This window comes from Brachyhypopomus gauderio, chromosome 5 (genome assembly GCF_052324685.1).
Source record: "Brachyhypopomus gauderio isolate BG-103 chromosome 5, BGAUD_0.2, whole genome shotgun sequence".
NCBI classification, from domain to species: Eukaryota; Metazoa; Chordata; class Actinopteri; order Gymnotiformes; family Hypopomidae; genus Brachyhypopomus; species Brachyhypopomus gauderio.
Window position 1 is genome coordinate 14,290,390 of NC_135215.1, and position 14,094 is coordinate 14,304,483.

Here is a 14,094-nt window from a genome sequence, read left to right on the forward strand (position 1 = left end):
CATTGTTCATGGCTGCATGGGACCCAGATCACTGGTACTTGAATAGTCATTCCTGCCAGTAATGGTGCCAGAGTCGTAATATTTATTTACAAAGCTCCATTAAATGTATTACCACCCTTCTTCATCTCTGACAGGTTCCCGCATTCAGTTATTACCCTGGGTAGCTGCTATTATCTTTGTCTGATCTGAGAAAGGAAGCAGTATCACATACTGCATCTCTGATTAGATACAATGTATAGCTGTATAGACCACTCCAGTATTTCTTACTTATTAAGGTAGATGGAATCCTCTAGAATATTTTGGTCTCAGCTGGTTTTAACCTGTATAATGAGCATTTAATTAAAAAATGGGATTCGTTTCAATGTCTTTCTGTTCAGTACACAGTTTTCTTTAACAACTTAAGGTACAATTTTCAAAATATTCAGATTTAGTGAGGGTTTATTCACACTAAAATTAACACTTAGAAATCTCACCCACTCACCCACTCAAGATTACTTTCAAAATGTTTTCCATTAACAGATTACATGATTAAAACTGCATCCAGCGACATGAGATAAAAGATTACACAAGGACACCAAATACATTTTATTACTTTAAAAGCTTGAAATGCATATCTTGAAAGACACAACAGCGTTATATGACAATTTTATAAATGGCTTTCATGCAGGAGCTGAGCATGCCATGTGGTACGGCTTCCACCTCTCCAGTCCTGTTCCTACGCTGCCACAGAGTCACTTAAACCAGCAGGAATCATGACAAGTGTGCTTCTTCACTCAGAGAACCTCACTTTAGCACACATGCAAGCAGGACACCAGGGCACAAGTTCTTCATGAACAACAGGGCACTAAAGCCAGCAAAAACGTCTTACATCATCAAGTGTGAATTCCTGAAAAAAGGCCTTAACATAGATATACTAACATACACCACGCAAGGCCATTTATGAGCAATCAAGAATTTACCAGTGATTTACCAGTGATTTACCAGCAGGCACCAATATAGCATTGAAAATGTGTCTTTATGATTACTCAGAATGATTTAATATTCATGTTAATGGATTTCAAGGTCGGCACTATTCATTTACCTATTTACATTTTACTGAATCTGTCTCTTTACTTTCCTCTGGTAGGGTGTGCATGTGCAGTCATTGTGTGAGCGTGTCCTCCACAGCGGGAGCATAACTCTGTATGTGGCACGACACAGCTGTCTACCTAAGTATGATTAGGGTAAAGGTCATGCCATTTACCGTCTCCATCACCATGACTACTTAATACCTCTGTTCTCTTGCATGTGGACCCAAGCAGAAAAACGAAAACTCAGGAAGACGGTGAAATGTTTTAATTCTGAGTATTCTGTCTCACAACACCCTGGTTCCACATACAGGCATCAGACCGGCGCATCCAAGATTGGAACTGACGGTGCTGCTGTAAATGCAAATGTGCTGTGTTTAATCACTGTCTCACTGCTCCAGCAAAACAAACATCCACAAAGCCCAGAATCTCTTTTCTTTTTGCCTGAAAAATGATCCCTGATTCTATAAACCCTGAGCCCTGTTTTTCTCGCTGTTAAAATGACTGATTTTTTTTTTTTGGCCCCGGGTTGAAATGGAGCTTTAAAATTAATTTAAAGGCAAATGGGTTGGTGTGGAATGTATGCAAAACACAACATAACATTCCTCTAAATAAATGTGTGGTAGATTTGAAAAAATGAAAATAAATGCATAAAAAATATGCATCAACAAAGAAACACATCGTCAAATTTTTGTAGGTAAAGAAAAGCGTCCGCACTACAGGTGAAGAAAGTTCCGTACTACAGGTGAAAAAAGCCTCCACACTACAAGTGAAGAAAGCTTCCATGCTTTGTAAGGGATTCTGTGCTTGCTTCTCAGTTTGCCTGATTGTTACATGAGGATCTTCGACGGAGAGCTCGAGACGTACAGAGCACAGAGTGAAATGTTTCTGAGGAAGAGAGAGAAACACTGTGATGCTTCAGCATAAGTTTGCAGTCAGGGTTGGACGTGGGTGGTGATTCTTAAGTACTGCAGCTGGTAATGAATGTTCTCGCTGTTCTTTACTAAGCGCGAACAGTGTGTATGATGAGACACAGAAAGCTGTCATATTGAGGGCAGGCTGTTTTTGAGACACAAGAAAAAAAGGATATCAGGCAGTAATCTGCCACTACTGAGATAAGTTTTTAACATATCAGAAATCAGTGGATGAGACCTCAACTCCATGTCCAGTGGATGAAACCACAGCTTCGTGTCCAGTGGATGAAATCTCAACTCCATGTCCAGTGGAAGCTAATTCAACTCAGTGTACAGTAAATCCAGTGCCTCAGCACTGATGTGTCTTCGTTGGTTTCAAAGGAACGAGACACATTTTAGCTTCGGGGCTCACCTGAGCCATGGAGACATTGTCCTGACACTTGACATTTGGCTAAAATGGCCACCGATACCTGAACTCTCAGGGGCAGTGAGAAGAGTAATGCTGGGAGCTACAGTGAGTGGAAAACTACTGGCATCTCCAACAGCTGCATCACCTTCAATTAGCTGCTTCACCACTGCTGTCCCCAGAGGAACTCTAATTAGAGAAACACTGATGACTGTGTAGCTGAGGGGATGAATTCTATCGAATGAGGCCAATATTGTCAGTTTAAGATTAATGGTGAACCAAGTTGTTTGTTTAATTGAATAAAGTGCATGCAAATTTCCAGGGAAATGGTGCATGAGGCTCTTTTTTGGGACAGTTTTTCATATCAGAAAGATAAATGTGATGACATTAATCATGAAGCACAACGCTTTTCTCATATCAATCCCAATTCATGTGCGTAATTGAATTTAACCTCATGGCTGGTTGATGGCAGATAAAGAAAAACCAGAAAGAGTGACAGGAGAACTGGTATCTGGTTTAATGCTGATAATGGGTTGGAGGGGATGAGATTAGACTGTGAATCAATAATGTGTGGTGAGTGGGAGAAGGCCATCCACATATGCCCAGATGGATCATCGGGGACTGTGAGGTTCTGAGGGATGCACAATGTGAATCACATATTTCGCCATTTCCTTTCTGCTTTCAAGTGTCCTCTGTAAGATGGGCATGAATCAGGTTTGTCCAAAGTACAGTTAAACTATTGAATGGGATTTTCTCAAGTCCCTGGTTCCTGCACAGTGATTTCAGTATATTACAGTCTGGCATCATAAATGTGTGGGTGTTCTCCTTCCGCAAATCCTGTTTGTGTCTAATTTCTGTCCAAAAGGATCTATTGATTGTTTACAGATTTGTAGATCTGTAAACTATAGAGTAGGTTGATTATATTTATCATGCATAAAACATATAAATAATAACTTAATTTATTTATAAAAATCATAAAATAACAAATGATAAGTGTATTTTGAACACATGACCTTCTTCAGACCAGAGCTGTTCATACGTGTGTGTGTGTGTGTGTGTGTGTGTAATTGTGGCTGGAGACAGGAAGTGTGCTAGCAGAGGCGGGCAGTGAGGAAACTGCAAATCATGGCAAAGTAAGTGTGTGAGTGCACTTCATCTACACACACCATTCTGTGAGCCCCTCTTTGATCTTTTGATCTTCTTGTTTCCATCAGTTCCATTCTCTCCTTCTGTCCTGTCTCTCCTCACATCTGGTTCAGGAACATTTACCTCACTTTCCACATTTTAAACTATTTTTTTGTCATTGTCTTGGATTTTTATTGTTATAGTTTCAGTACAACGAAATCTTAAGGTGCAGTAAGACTTTCCTGTGCAAAATTTATAAAACTAAAATAAATATAAAATTATAATATAATAAATAATAAAATATAATAAATACTATAATACTATATATTATAAAAGTAAAACATATAATAAAAATAATAAATATAAAATCATCATTTTATATTTCAAAAGCCAAGATAAAATTCTAACCAGATCTAACATATATTTAAAACATTAGCACACATGGTACATTCACCACACTTGATGATTTCAGTTCTGTCTTAGTTTTTATCAGCAGCAATTAACAGTACCTTGCATGTATATTTCAACTCTGAATAATTACTGATATTTGAATTGGATTGTTATAGATTAGACCTCTGATATGAACATCTGATATGTCCCATAAAGTCTTATGCTCTGTATTCAACACTGACATGAACAGCATTACAATTATTAAATACTGAGGTGCAGTGGAAGACCCCAGCAGCCAAGTTTCTTGATCAGGGTTTTGTGCCAAGGCTTCTTACAAATGATCATGAAATGTTTAGTGCTGCTAAGTGAAGAGTTGCGGTGTTAAAGCTCCTCACAGTGCTGAGTTTGACTCTGTGGGAGTGAACTGAACGCCGGTAACTCCAGTCTCTCTCTCTCTCCACCCACATCCCTCCTGCCTGCTCGGGAAGAGCAGCTAGGAAACCAAATGCTTGATCGTTAGCCTTCAGCACCGAGGACATGTTGCTCATGTCTGAGATTCCATTAGAGCTGCACTCCTACTGAAGAGCATAACACGGGTCCCAGAATGCCAGAAATAACAGAACAGTTTTTGTTTTTATTACTGACATTCTGCAGCATGCAAAAAATCTCAGGATGAGAAAAAATGTATTAGGATTAAACAGTTCTGCTCTAAACATGTCTACGACCATCACCTTTAAATAAACATCAAAGAACAACAATAAACTAACCAGAAAACTGGTTATGATGTCACATCATTTGAACTAGAAATGTATTAAACATACACAACGTAACCAGTGGAAAGAAGCCCACTCAGCTCTTTCCAATAATCGGTATCCACAAGCCACAGGGATCATATTCAGAATTTATTAATGAGTTAGAGATTTTCTCTATAATTTAGATACTTTGCTAGAATATTACTATTATATTTGGTGATTTCAACATTCACTTTGATATTGGCCAATACCCTGTGAGACTGGCCTTTAAGTTGATATTACAATCCATTTTTTTGCCCAATGCATGAGAGACCACACACACTCTGGTGGACATACATATGGCACAGACATAGACGATAGTCATACTACCCCAGTCTGATGCCATCTCATCAGACAAGTAACACCAAGGTTAGCTTTGTTGTCCCCAAGGATCTGTGCGCATGCTTTTTTTTCACATGCCATCCCTATAAGTGAAATTAGTCACTCTGCTAGTTGCCATGCCCCGCCCCCTGCTGTTAGTCATGTCATTGTTTTCTCCATGTGCTCTGTGTTTTCCTTTTCAGTGGTCATGCCGTGTCATTTACTCCTACACCTCCTTGTTATTGGCTATTGGTTAGCCTGTGTGTATATAACCCAGGTTTCAGTTTGTATTGTCTGGTCATAGCTCATTGATTCCTTGTTTGTATGCTCTAGCCCAGTTGGTTCATGTTTCTTTGTTCACAGCTGTACAACTCCTCAACTCACAGCCCTTCTATTCAACACCACCCCATAACATCAGTCTGACCTATAGCAGACTCATAATAATACCAACACTACACACACACACACACACACACACACACACACACACACACACACACACACACACACACACACACACACACACACACACACACATACACAATGCACTTATTACCTCACTGCAATTTGCACCTCCTGTATACACCTCTAACACTCATTCCCATCATTCAGATATGATATTGCACTGTTTCGTTTAGTTAATTTATACTTACTTTATTTTCATATTTATATTTCTTATGTCATTTCTGCTCTGTGTGCCCTCAATTGCCCCTTGGGGATAAATAAATTTTTCTGAATCTGAATCTGAAACAGTTATATGTCTCAGGTAAACCAGAGGACAAATATCAGCTTAACATTATTGAACGTGTAAAGAACATGAGATCTCTCACTTAATCCTGGCAAAACAGAAATTCATTCTATTAGGCAGCCAGGACTATGCTATCTCATTATGTAATAAACCTCAGTGGTATCCAAATCACTTCTTTAAGAGGTAAAGTTTTGGGCTAATTACAGATCCCAGTATGATGTTTACAATCATGTAAATAATATTTCTATGATAGTCTTTTTTCATCACAGGAACATTGTGTAATTAGGAATACTGTATACTATCTTCACGTGATGTAGAAAACCTAGTCCAGCCCCTTATCATCTCCAGGTAGGACTACTGTAATGCTTTACTAACTGGCTCTACTAAGAACATAAACAAGTTCAAAATGCAGCAACCGCAGTTCTTGATCATATTACTCTTATCTTAAATACATTATACTGACTGAGAGGTCAAATGTGATTTTGATTATAAAAGACTTCTACTGACATACAAAGCACTGAACATTCTCGCCCCACAGTACCTTATTGAACTTCCAGTGTCCATGTACATCTGGGGGTGAATGGTCATTGTAGATCTCTGGGGCATGTAGATCTGGGGGTTTATGATCATTGTAGATCTGGGGGGCATGTTGATCTGGGGGTGAATGATCATTGTAGATCTCAGGGGCATGTAGATCTGGGGGTTCATGGTCATTGTAGATCTCAGGGGCATGTAGATCTGGGGGATCATGGTCATAGTAGATCTCAGGGGCATGTAGATCTGGGGGATCATGGTCATAGTAGATCTCAGGGGCATGTAGATCTGGGGGTTCCTGGTCAATGTAGATCTCAGGGGCATGTAGATCTGGAGGTTCATGGTCATTGTAGATCTCAGGGGCATGTAGATCTGGGGGTTCCTGGTCAATGTAGATCTCAGGGGCATGTAGATCTGGGGGATCATGGTCATAGTAGATCTCAGGGGCATGTAGATCTGGGGGTTCATGGTCAATGTAGATCTCAGGGGCATGTAGATCTGGGGGATCATGGTCATAGTAGATCTCAGGGGCATGTAGATCTGGAGGTTCCTGGTCATTGTAGATCTCAGGGGCATGTAGATCTGGGGGTTCATGGTCAATGTAGATCTCAGGGGCATGTAGATCTGGGGGTTCCTGGTCAATGTATATCTGGGGGTATGTACTGTACATCTGGTGGTTCGTTGAGGGTTACCTTTACTCCTTCTTCCATGCTGTTGCTGAGCTTCAACCTGTCTCAACTGTGTGCCCCCCCATTCCCCCTGCTGTGCCCCCCCCCGCCAACACACACCCCAGCCATACATTTGAAAAGCTTCTTTGTGCTATGTAAATAAATTTGACTTGACTAGATAATAAAACAGCGAAGAAAATTAGGCCACTGTCTAGCCCTTGAGATCATTTTTATTCCCTCTATGAATCTCATTCGCCTCTTCTCCCTTGTCACATGTCCAGGGTTAAACTGGGATTGAGGACATTTGGAGTCCTTCTACGTTCATGGGCAACAGCAATGTGGAACCAGTACCACTTCATTTTTTTACACAAACTTGCAAACTAATTTGGCAACACAAAGTTTAGCTACCAGGGCTACGTGAAAGAAATAACAAGTGCGATGTTACAACAGCAAGAAACAATACCAATGGCACAGGCAGCTGAAAATTCAAAAGTTCATGAATAATTAATGTACCAAATTAAAACACCTTGAAAATGTACTTGTAGAAATTTTAAGCAATTGTGACTATTAGAAAGTGAGGATATGGATTCTGGCTTGTAGCTGTCTAGGGGTTATATGTTAATGCAGTTTATCAGATTGCACAGTGAAATAGATTTTCACATAGATTATGTTGGAAATTATTTACATTTCCATCAAATTATGGTCCCAGAGCTCAGCTCTGCTTCTGATTTATATACAGCAGAGGTGCTGAAGCTCCACCACAGCATTGTCCAGCACCATCTCACCCCTGCACACGTCCATAGGTTATGAAAAGGTTTCTGTTGTTAGGCCTCTTGGATAGTCAAAGCATGATCAAGAGCTCTGCTTTGAGAAAAATGCAGCGTCTGACCTTACTAAACACTGAGAGACTCTGTTCATGCCACGAAGGATTTGAGAGGGGTGGAAGTTCACAAACATGAGGTCATCTAGCCCCAGTTTATCAAATCAGCCACAGCATGCTCTAAAGACCTCTTCATCATTCATATCACCTTCAGTTCTCGTGTAAATCGTTTGGCCAAATGGGTTCATTTGCCAGTCTGGTGGTTTCAGTGACGGGTTTGTGGCTCAGTGCCCACATTAAAGACAAATGTAGGGCACAAACTCTGACTGGGCCAGGGTGAGACACGCCCTCCTCTCCTGGCACAGTCACAGCATGGATATACTACAATAAGCATGTTGTTATTATTTTAAGCTTTTATTAGCCTGCTGTGCTTCGTGATGCCAGTCATTGTTGTTACTTCGGCTGTCTTTTGTTCCAGTTAGTACATTTTAATATCTGACTTTGTTTACGTTGGTTTCATTAAACTCGCCAGCTGGAGAGTCGTGTTTACGTCTTCCTGTTTTCCAGAACATTCTGAGTGCGTGATACATATCACTTAAGCCTCGCCAAGCATGTGCCACACATGAATCACACTCACTGGCACTGACACAGGTTAAAAGTGATACACTATGATCCCAAACATTGGACATGCCTGTTCCCGTTGAGAACACACACCTGTTGTACCTGCATTTGAGAGGATAATTATTTATACACTGCTATATGCTCCAAGACCCAAATATGTTTATTCAGCTAGAAGTGCAATGTGCATATATAGTAAAAAGATGGAAGCCTTGAGTTTATTTAAATGCCAACTGTACATCTTCCTGTTTGTGGAGCTTTAATATACACTGCCAGTTGGTATTTACACCTTGTGTGTTATCAGAGCTGGCTGTACCTGGCCAGAGAGCCAACCATGTGTTGGTCAACATGCTGGTCTCTGATGAGTAGAAATGATTACATGCCAGCTCAGCTGGTTAAGTAGCTAATGGCCTGTTCCTCTATGCTCCTCTCTATGAGGACAGTCAGCCACTGCATATTCTCTCTCTCTCTCTCTCCATTTCTCTTTCCCTCTGTCATGCTTATTTTATCTGATGTCTTGTTTGGATATGAGTCCAATTACAGAACAGCCTGTTTTCCATAGCAGCAGCAATCAGGCCTTTTTGCACCAGTTGCTGTGCAGCTGGGTCTGTGCCTGAGACTGAGCTTTATTCTCAGCACAGCTGCACCGTGGCGACTGGGCTCACGGTGACCCTTCCACCAACAGTCTCAACTTTCTTAACGATGCCACTCTTGTGAACCATCACAACTTCCGTCTCGCAAAGTCGGCGAAGCGAAGCAATGCTCATTACATGACATCTTGATGCAGTACAAATGCTGGCACTCCATAAAAAGTGATCTCTGAAAACGTTCCTAGAAAATAACACAGATTACGCACTCTGTTCTGAGCAGCTGTGCACCAGAGGGACTGACACTGGGCAGATGTGCAGTAGTGTCACAGGTCCCTTTCTGGTGATGTTTCCTCATGGTTTTGGTACTTGTCTCCACCCTCATCCTCTCATGTTTTTTCTTTGCCCTGTACTGATCCCATGTGTGCCTGATTTTGCTTTGATTTCCAAGTGCATCTATACTCTGGGTTTAAGAGTCCATTCCTTGTCCTTGATATTGATGTTATTACTGATGTCATGTTTGGTCTGTGTCATAGTTAATGTCACTGTTCAGGTACAAGATTGTGTACAGCGTATACACATGCTTTCTTTTGGTTGTGTTTGCTATGTTTTCAGGTTTCATTTTCTTGTCTAACATCTTCCAACATGGTTTTGAATTTGCGCCTAATTAACGTCATTTATCTCTGCTAATGTGTCCGGCCTCATTTTTCTTGTCATCACACAGCCATTCTTAGATTTTTGGTCATGCAGATTTTTGTCAAAAACTGGCAAAATATTCCTATCTACCCTTTCATCAAGCAATCTCATTTTATATACAGTATATTACTGTTTTCTCTGAAATGTCACATCCCTCTGGTTCCAAGTCCTCTGAGCATAACCTCAGCAAACAGAGTGTATATGTCTTGTTTATTTGCATTTATTGAAACCTGTAAATATTGTGGATTATATAGCTGTTTTCTTAGTAGAAAATTGAATATCTGCTATCTGCTATTTGATCAAATGTAATCAGTCTTGTTGTCCTAAATGATGTAATGATTTGACCAGCTGTTCTCTCTTTACTTCATTTGAAAAGCTGGACATGTTAGTGAACCAACAGAGCTCATAATTGTTTGGCGTGTCAAACTGATGGCAGAGCTGGAAAATGAGCTGTATAGAAAGGAAGAGAGAGAGAGAGAAGGCAATTTCTCTTCTCCTGGCCTTAATTCATTCTATTAATGTTCATGGCCATATCTCATGGTGCATCTACATCGTGTTCAGCGCATCTGAAATAAGACACCAGCCCAAAGAAACAGCCATGCAGCCTTTTGTTATGATTTTGAACTTTTACAGTTACATTTTTGGCCTTACCTCTTTGAAGGGTATTTACTTAAGTTTCCTGTAATTTTATGACCTAATTACACACCAGCTGCATCAATTAAACAAACTGGCATGCATTATTGAAAAAATTGTTAATACTACTTTGATTTGGAGTTGTCAAAGCCGTGAAAGCTATTTATTTTTTAATGGATTAATTTATACACTCACACTAGCAAAGTGTATTTATCACAGTTCCACGGTGGCAAAGGTTGGTAAGAACATGTCCCCTTAGACCCATCATTACAAAGCCTGACAAAAGAATATAACAAAAACACATATCCACTCTAGCATATCAGCACCAGGGATTACCTGGACCCCTCTCTGTGCAAAATCAAACAAAACAGAGACACCTGTTAATACCTGCGTGCTCTTTCTTTATGCATATAGTCTTCATCTCAGTTATACCTGGTAGTACAACCTCTGACCTCTGGAGTTTTTTTCAGTAAAGACTAGGCAGCAAAATCAAACCATTAGCAAAAGAACTCTGGCTGATGCTATCCTAATTTGTAATGCCACGTAAAACATTTGCACCCAGTACACTACATCTGCTCCTACTTATTGTTCTGGGCAGAAAAAGGTTAGCCTGGACACACACACACACACACACACACACACACACAGAGAGAGAGAGAGACAGAGAGAGAGAGAGAGAGAGAGAGAGAGAGAGAGAGAGAGAGAGAGAGAGAGAAACACACATTCACACGCTCACTTCCTGTGAGGCTGGGTATTCAGTATCCCTTTGAATAAAGGGATATGGGTTTCGTCTGTGCCAAGGAAACCTATAGTGATAGTTAAGGCAAATTTATTTTACCCACTAGTACACACACACACACACTCACACACACAGAGCGATGCATATAGTCAAATTCCTAGTGACTAATTTGTGTGAAAACGATGTTTCTGCTCCCTACGGCTGTGTTTGTCAGGCTTGTGCTCCGTGCCCCCGTCTGCTCACGCGTCTTTGTCAGTGCACTCCTACTCCTTTCTGATCCAAACACTGCACTTGAGTGGGATGCACACCACAACATTCCCATTCTCTTTTGTAGCAAAGTTCAAACGCGTGTTATTTCTCCAGTCTTCCCTCAGTATGCACCGCTATCTTCCGTGTCATCCGCAGTATCAAAGGTATAATCAGACCAGGCGGTTCGCTTTGAACACAGAAAATGATCTCCGTTTCTCAGCAGTTACTCTTAATCCTGAATGTGCGGTTGCGGGGCTGGTCTGGGCAGACACGGGATGATCTGTGGTTTGAAACGTGAGATGTGAGCTCACAGATGTGAGCACTCGCCTCCCAGCTCCCCACGCCAGCCTGCCCAGCCCTGTCGGACTTTGTGTGGAGACTCCTGCAGCTCACGGACCCCATGAGTTCATCTACGCAGTCCAAGCCTCCTGCTGCTAGCTGTGGCCTACAGCTGCCAGAACCGTGGAACACATTGTCCCGAATATCTGTTTCCAGCCATGCATAAAGGCATGCCTTTGACAAGTCAGCTGGCACACTGGCTATTTTTATAAGCACTGTGGTCTCAGTTCATACATTGATCAAGAGCTTGGCAACCTGTAACAAAGACAGGGATTTATTCTACCTTGATATATGCGTGCAGATTCGTAAGCCAATGCATTTGCTCCATCCCCTCGTGTGTGATTTAAACTGTGATTTAAAATTAATTTTGCAGTTTGTTTTTAAAGTCCCACACAATGCAGACATCCGCTGGCTTGTCATGGTGCTGTGGCTTTTGTTTCTTGCTGCTCTTTGTCCATAGTGTGACAGCGCGTCCTTGGATTTAACACTTTATCCGGCTCCGAGCAGTCTGCGCTCCCACAGCACTCTGTCTCTCTCATTAAATACATGTTCCATCTAAATAGCTGCACGACAAGGCAAAAAAACATTTCAGGAAACCAAGCTTTTTGATGTTTCTTTAGTAGATATTTTGTGTGTTTATTTATAACACACAAATACTCCTTCATGTGTGGCCTGTCAAATCCCAAGCAACTACTTACAATTTTACAGATTTAATTTTTTAAATTATTTGTCCTTGTTAGCATTCCACAAGTGCCTTGCAGTGTGAGCATACATCTGTATGAAGTGATAAAACACTAGGTAGGCTTTAAAATGTGTACAGGCCTGTGTAGTTACATTTTTCTCACGCTGGTTGCTTTTTGGTCATGCAAAACAAAAGAATATTAGTCTGATCTAATATTTTATAATGCAGCACCAGCTCATTTTATAATCAAGCTATTCAAATCCCTAAAGCCAAAAAAGAACTTGCGGATGTTCTTCTCGTGCTTCTACACAGAGACCCCCCCGTGTTGTTCTATATCAGGTATCACCAAATGGCGGACCGCGGTCCGGATCCGGACCCGAACGCCGTCCTGTCCGGACCCAATTACATTCCTGATTAACTGGATACGGACCCAAATGCCAAAAAATTTTTAACGGGAGACTATAATTTAAACCGGAGACGAGTGTTACGTTCACCACCCATTTGAGTGTTACGTTGCCCCCCCCCCCCCCCCGCTCAACAACTTTCGTCCCCCCCCCCCCGCTCAACAACTTTCGTTCGCCACCGCGGACCCGGACCTAAGGTCTGAGCTATCTGCCAAAAATGGACCGCGGAAAGATTTAATTGATTACCCCTGTTCTATATGATGTGTACAGTCCCTGTAGGTGTCGCTACACGCTACTCCGCGTGCACCACGCTGTCCTCCACGTTCCCATAATGCTTCAGTGTTTACATCTGCGTTGACAGCGCCGTTGCTGACCAGCCGCTTGCCTAGTAACGGAGCGGAGTCATCCGAGTGGTCGCGTCTTCATGTTGGGGAAGTAAGTGGTAACTACTCTAGTTTATGACAACGAACTACTGGATATCGCGGCACGTATTGCCAACAGTACGCGGAGGCGATGGCATGACTTTAAACTAGATTTGTTCGCCTAAAGAGCGTAAACATGACTAATGAGACGTCCCCTCGTTAGCATGCTAGCTAGCGGACAAGCTAGCTGTGATGATATTAAGTTTAAAGTGTCGCGGCGGTTCGGCGTCTTGTTTATGTGGGGGCGGTTCCGCCTGGAGCTGCTGCTGTGGATCGGGTCGTTCCGGCCGCTAGAACTATAACCCAACGTTTCTCCAGCTACTTGAATATGTGCTGTTTTGTTGCTAGTTAACAGAAAATGAACTTTTTAAAGCTAGCTGGGTGAGCTGGTGAAGGTGAAGTGTGTGGGGTAAACGCGCTGGGTGTTCGGGTACAGTTCGGCGGGTTTACTGGAGTTCTGCCGTAACTGTGTTGGGCGGATCACGGTCCATGTTCTCCTTTAAGTGACTCCGCTTCCCTTCACAGTCATCAGCTGCGTGTTACAGTAGCGACTTCCTCATGTTTGGAGAAGTCTGTCCCGCAGAAAGGCGAAGACAACATTGTGTGTGTGTGTGTGTGTGTATCTGCTAAAGGCAGAACATATGGACGGTTGGAGCCCAGAGCGCACACGGTCGTGGCCACAGCGGTCGGTACCTGCTGCCGCGATGTGGGTCTACTGTACTGTATTGATGACTGGTGCTGCTTAGTGTGGGCCAGCAAAGCGCCTCATAGACCAGTGGGGTTCGCTAGTTAAACGGTCCGGACGGTGTCAGGTGCGACACGACCTTCCTTGCTAAATACATGATCTGTTTGACTTAAGTGCAAATGAGCTAATATGACCGGTGTCTCAGTGTTTGTATATGCAGAGAAGTCATTAGTTATCTCTGAAAGTAAAGACGGGC

General features: G+C 41.9%; 1 protein-coding gene across 4 annotated transcripts in view; it reads left to right on the forward strand.

Annotated features, from left to right (window-relative positions):
- Window positions 1–12,960: 12,960 nt before the first annotated feature.
- Window positions 12,961–14,094, forward strand: part of enox2 (ecto-NOX disulfide-thiol exchanger 2) — a 174,634-nt gene continuing 173,500 nt past the window's right edge. Inside the window, exon 1 of one of the 4 annotated variants that reach the window (XM_077005888.1) lies at window positions 12,961–13,166. The gene's annotated coding sequence lies outside the window, so the exon portion shown is untranslated. The remainder of the gene's footprint in view (window positions 13,167–14,094) is intronic. The other 3 variants (XM_077005887.1, XM_077005889.1, XM_077005891.1) reach the window with 3 other exon arrangements.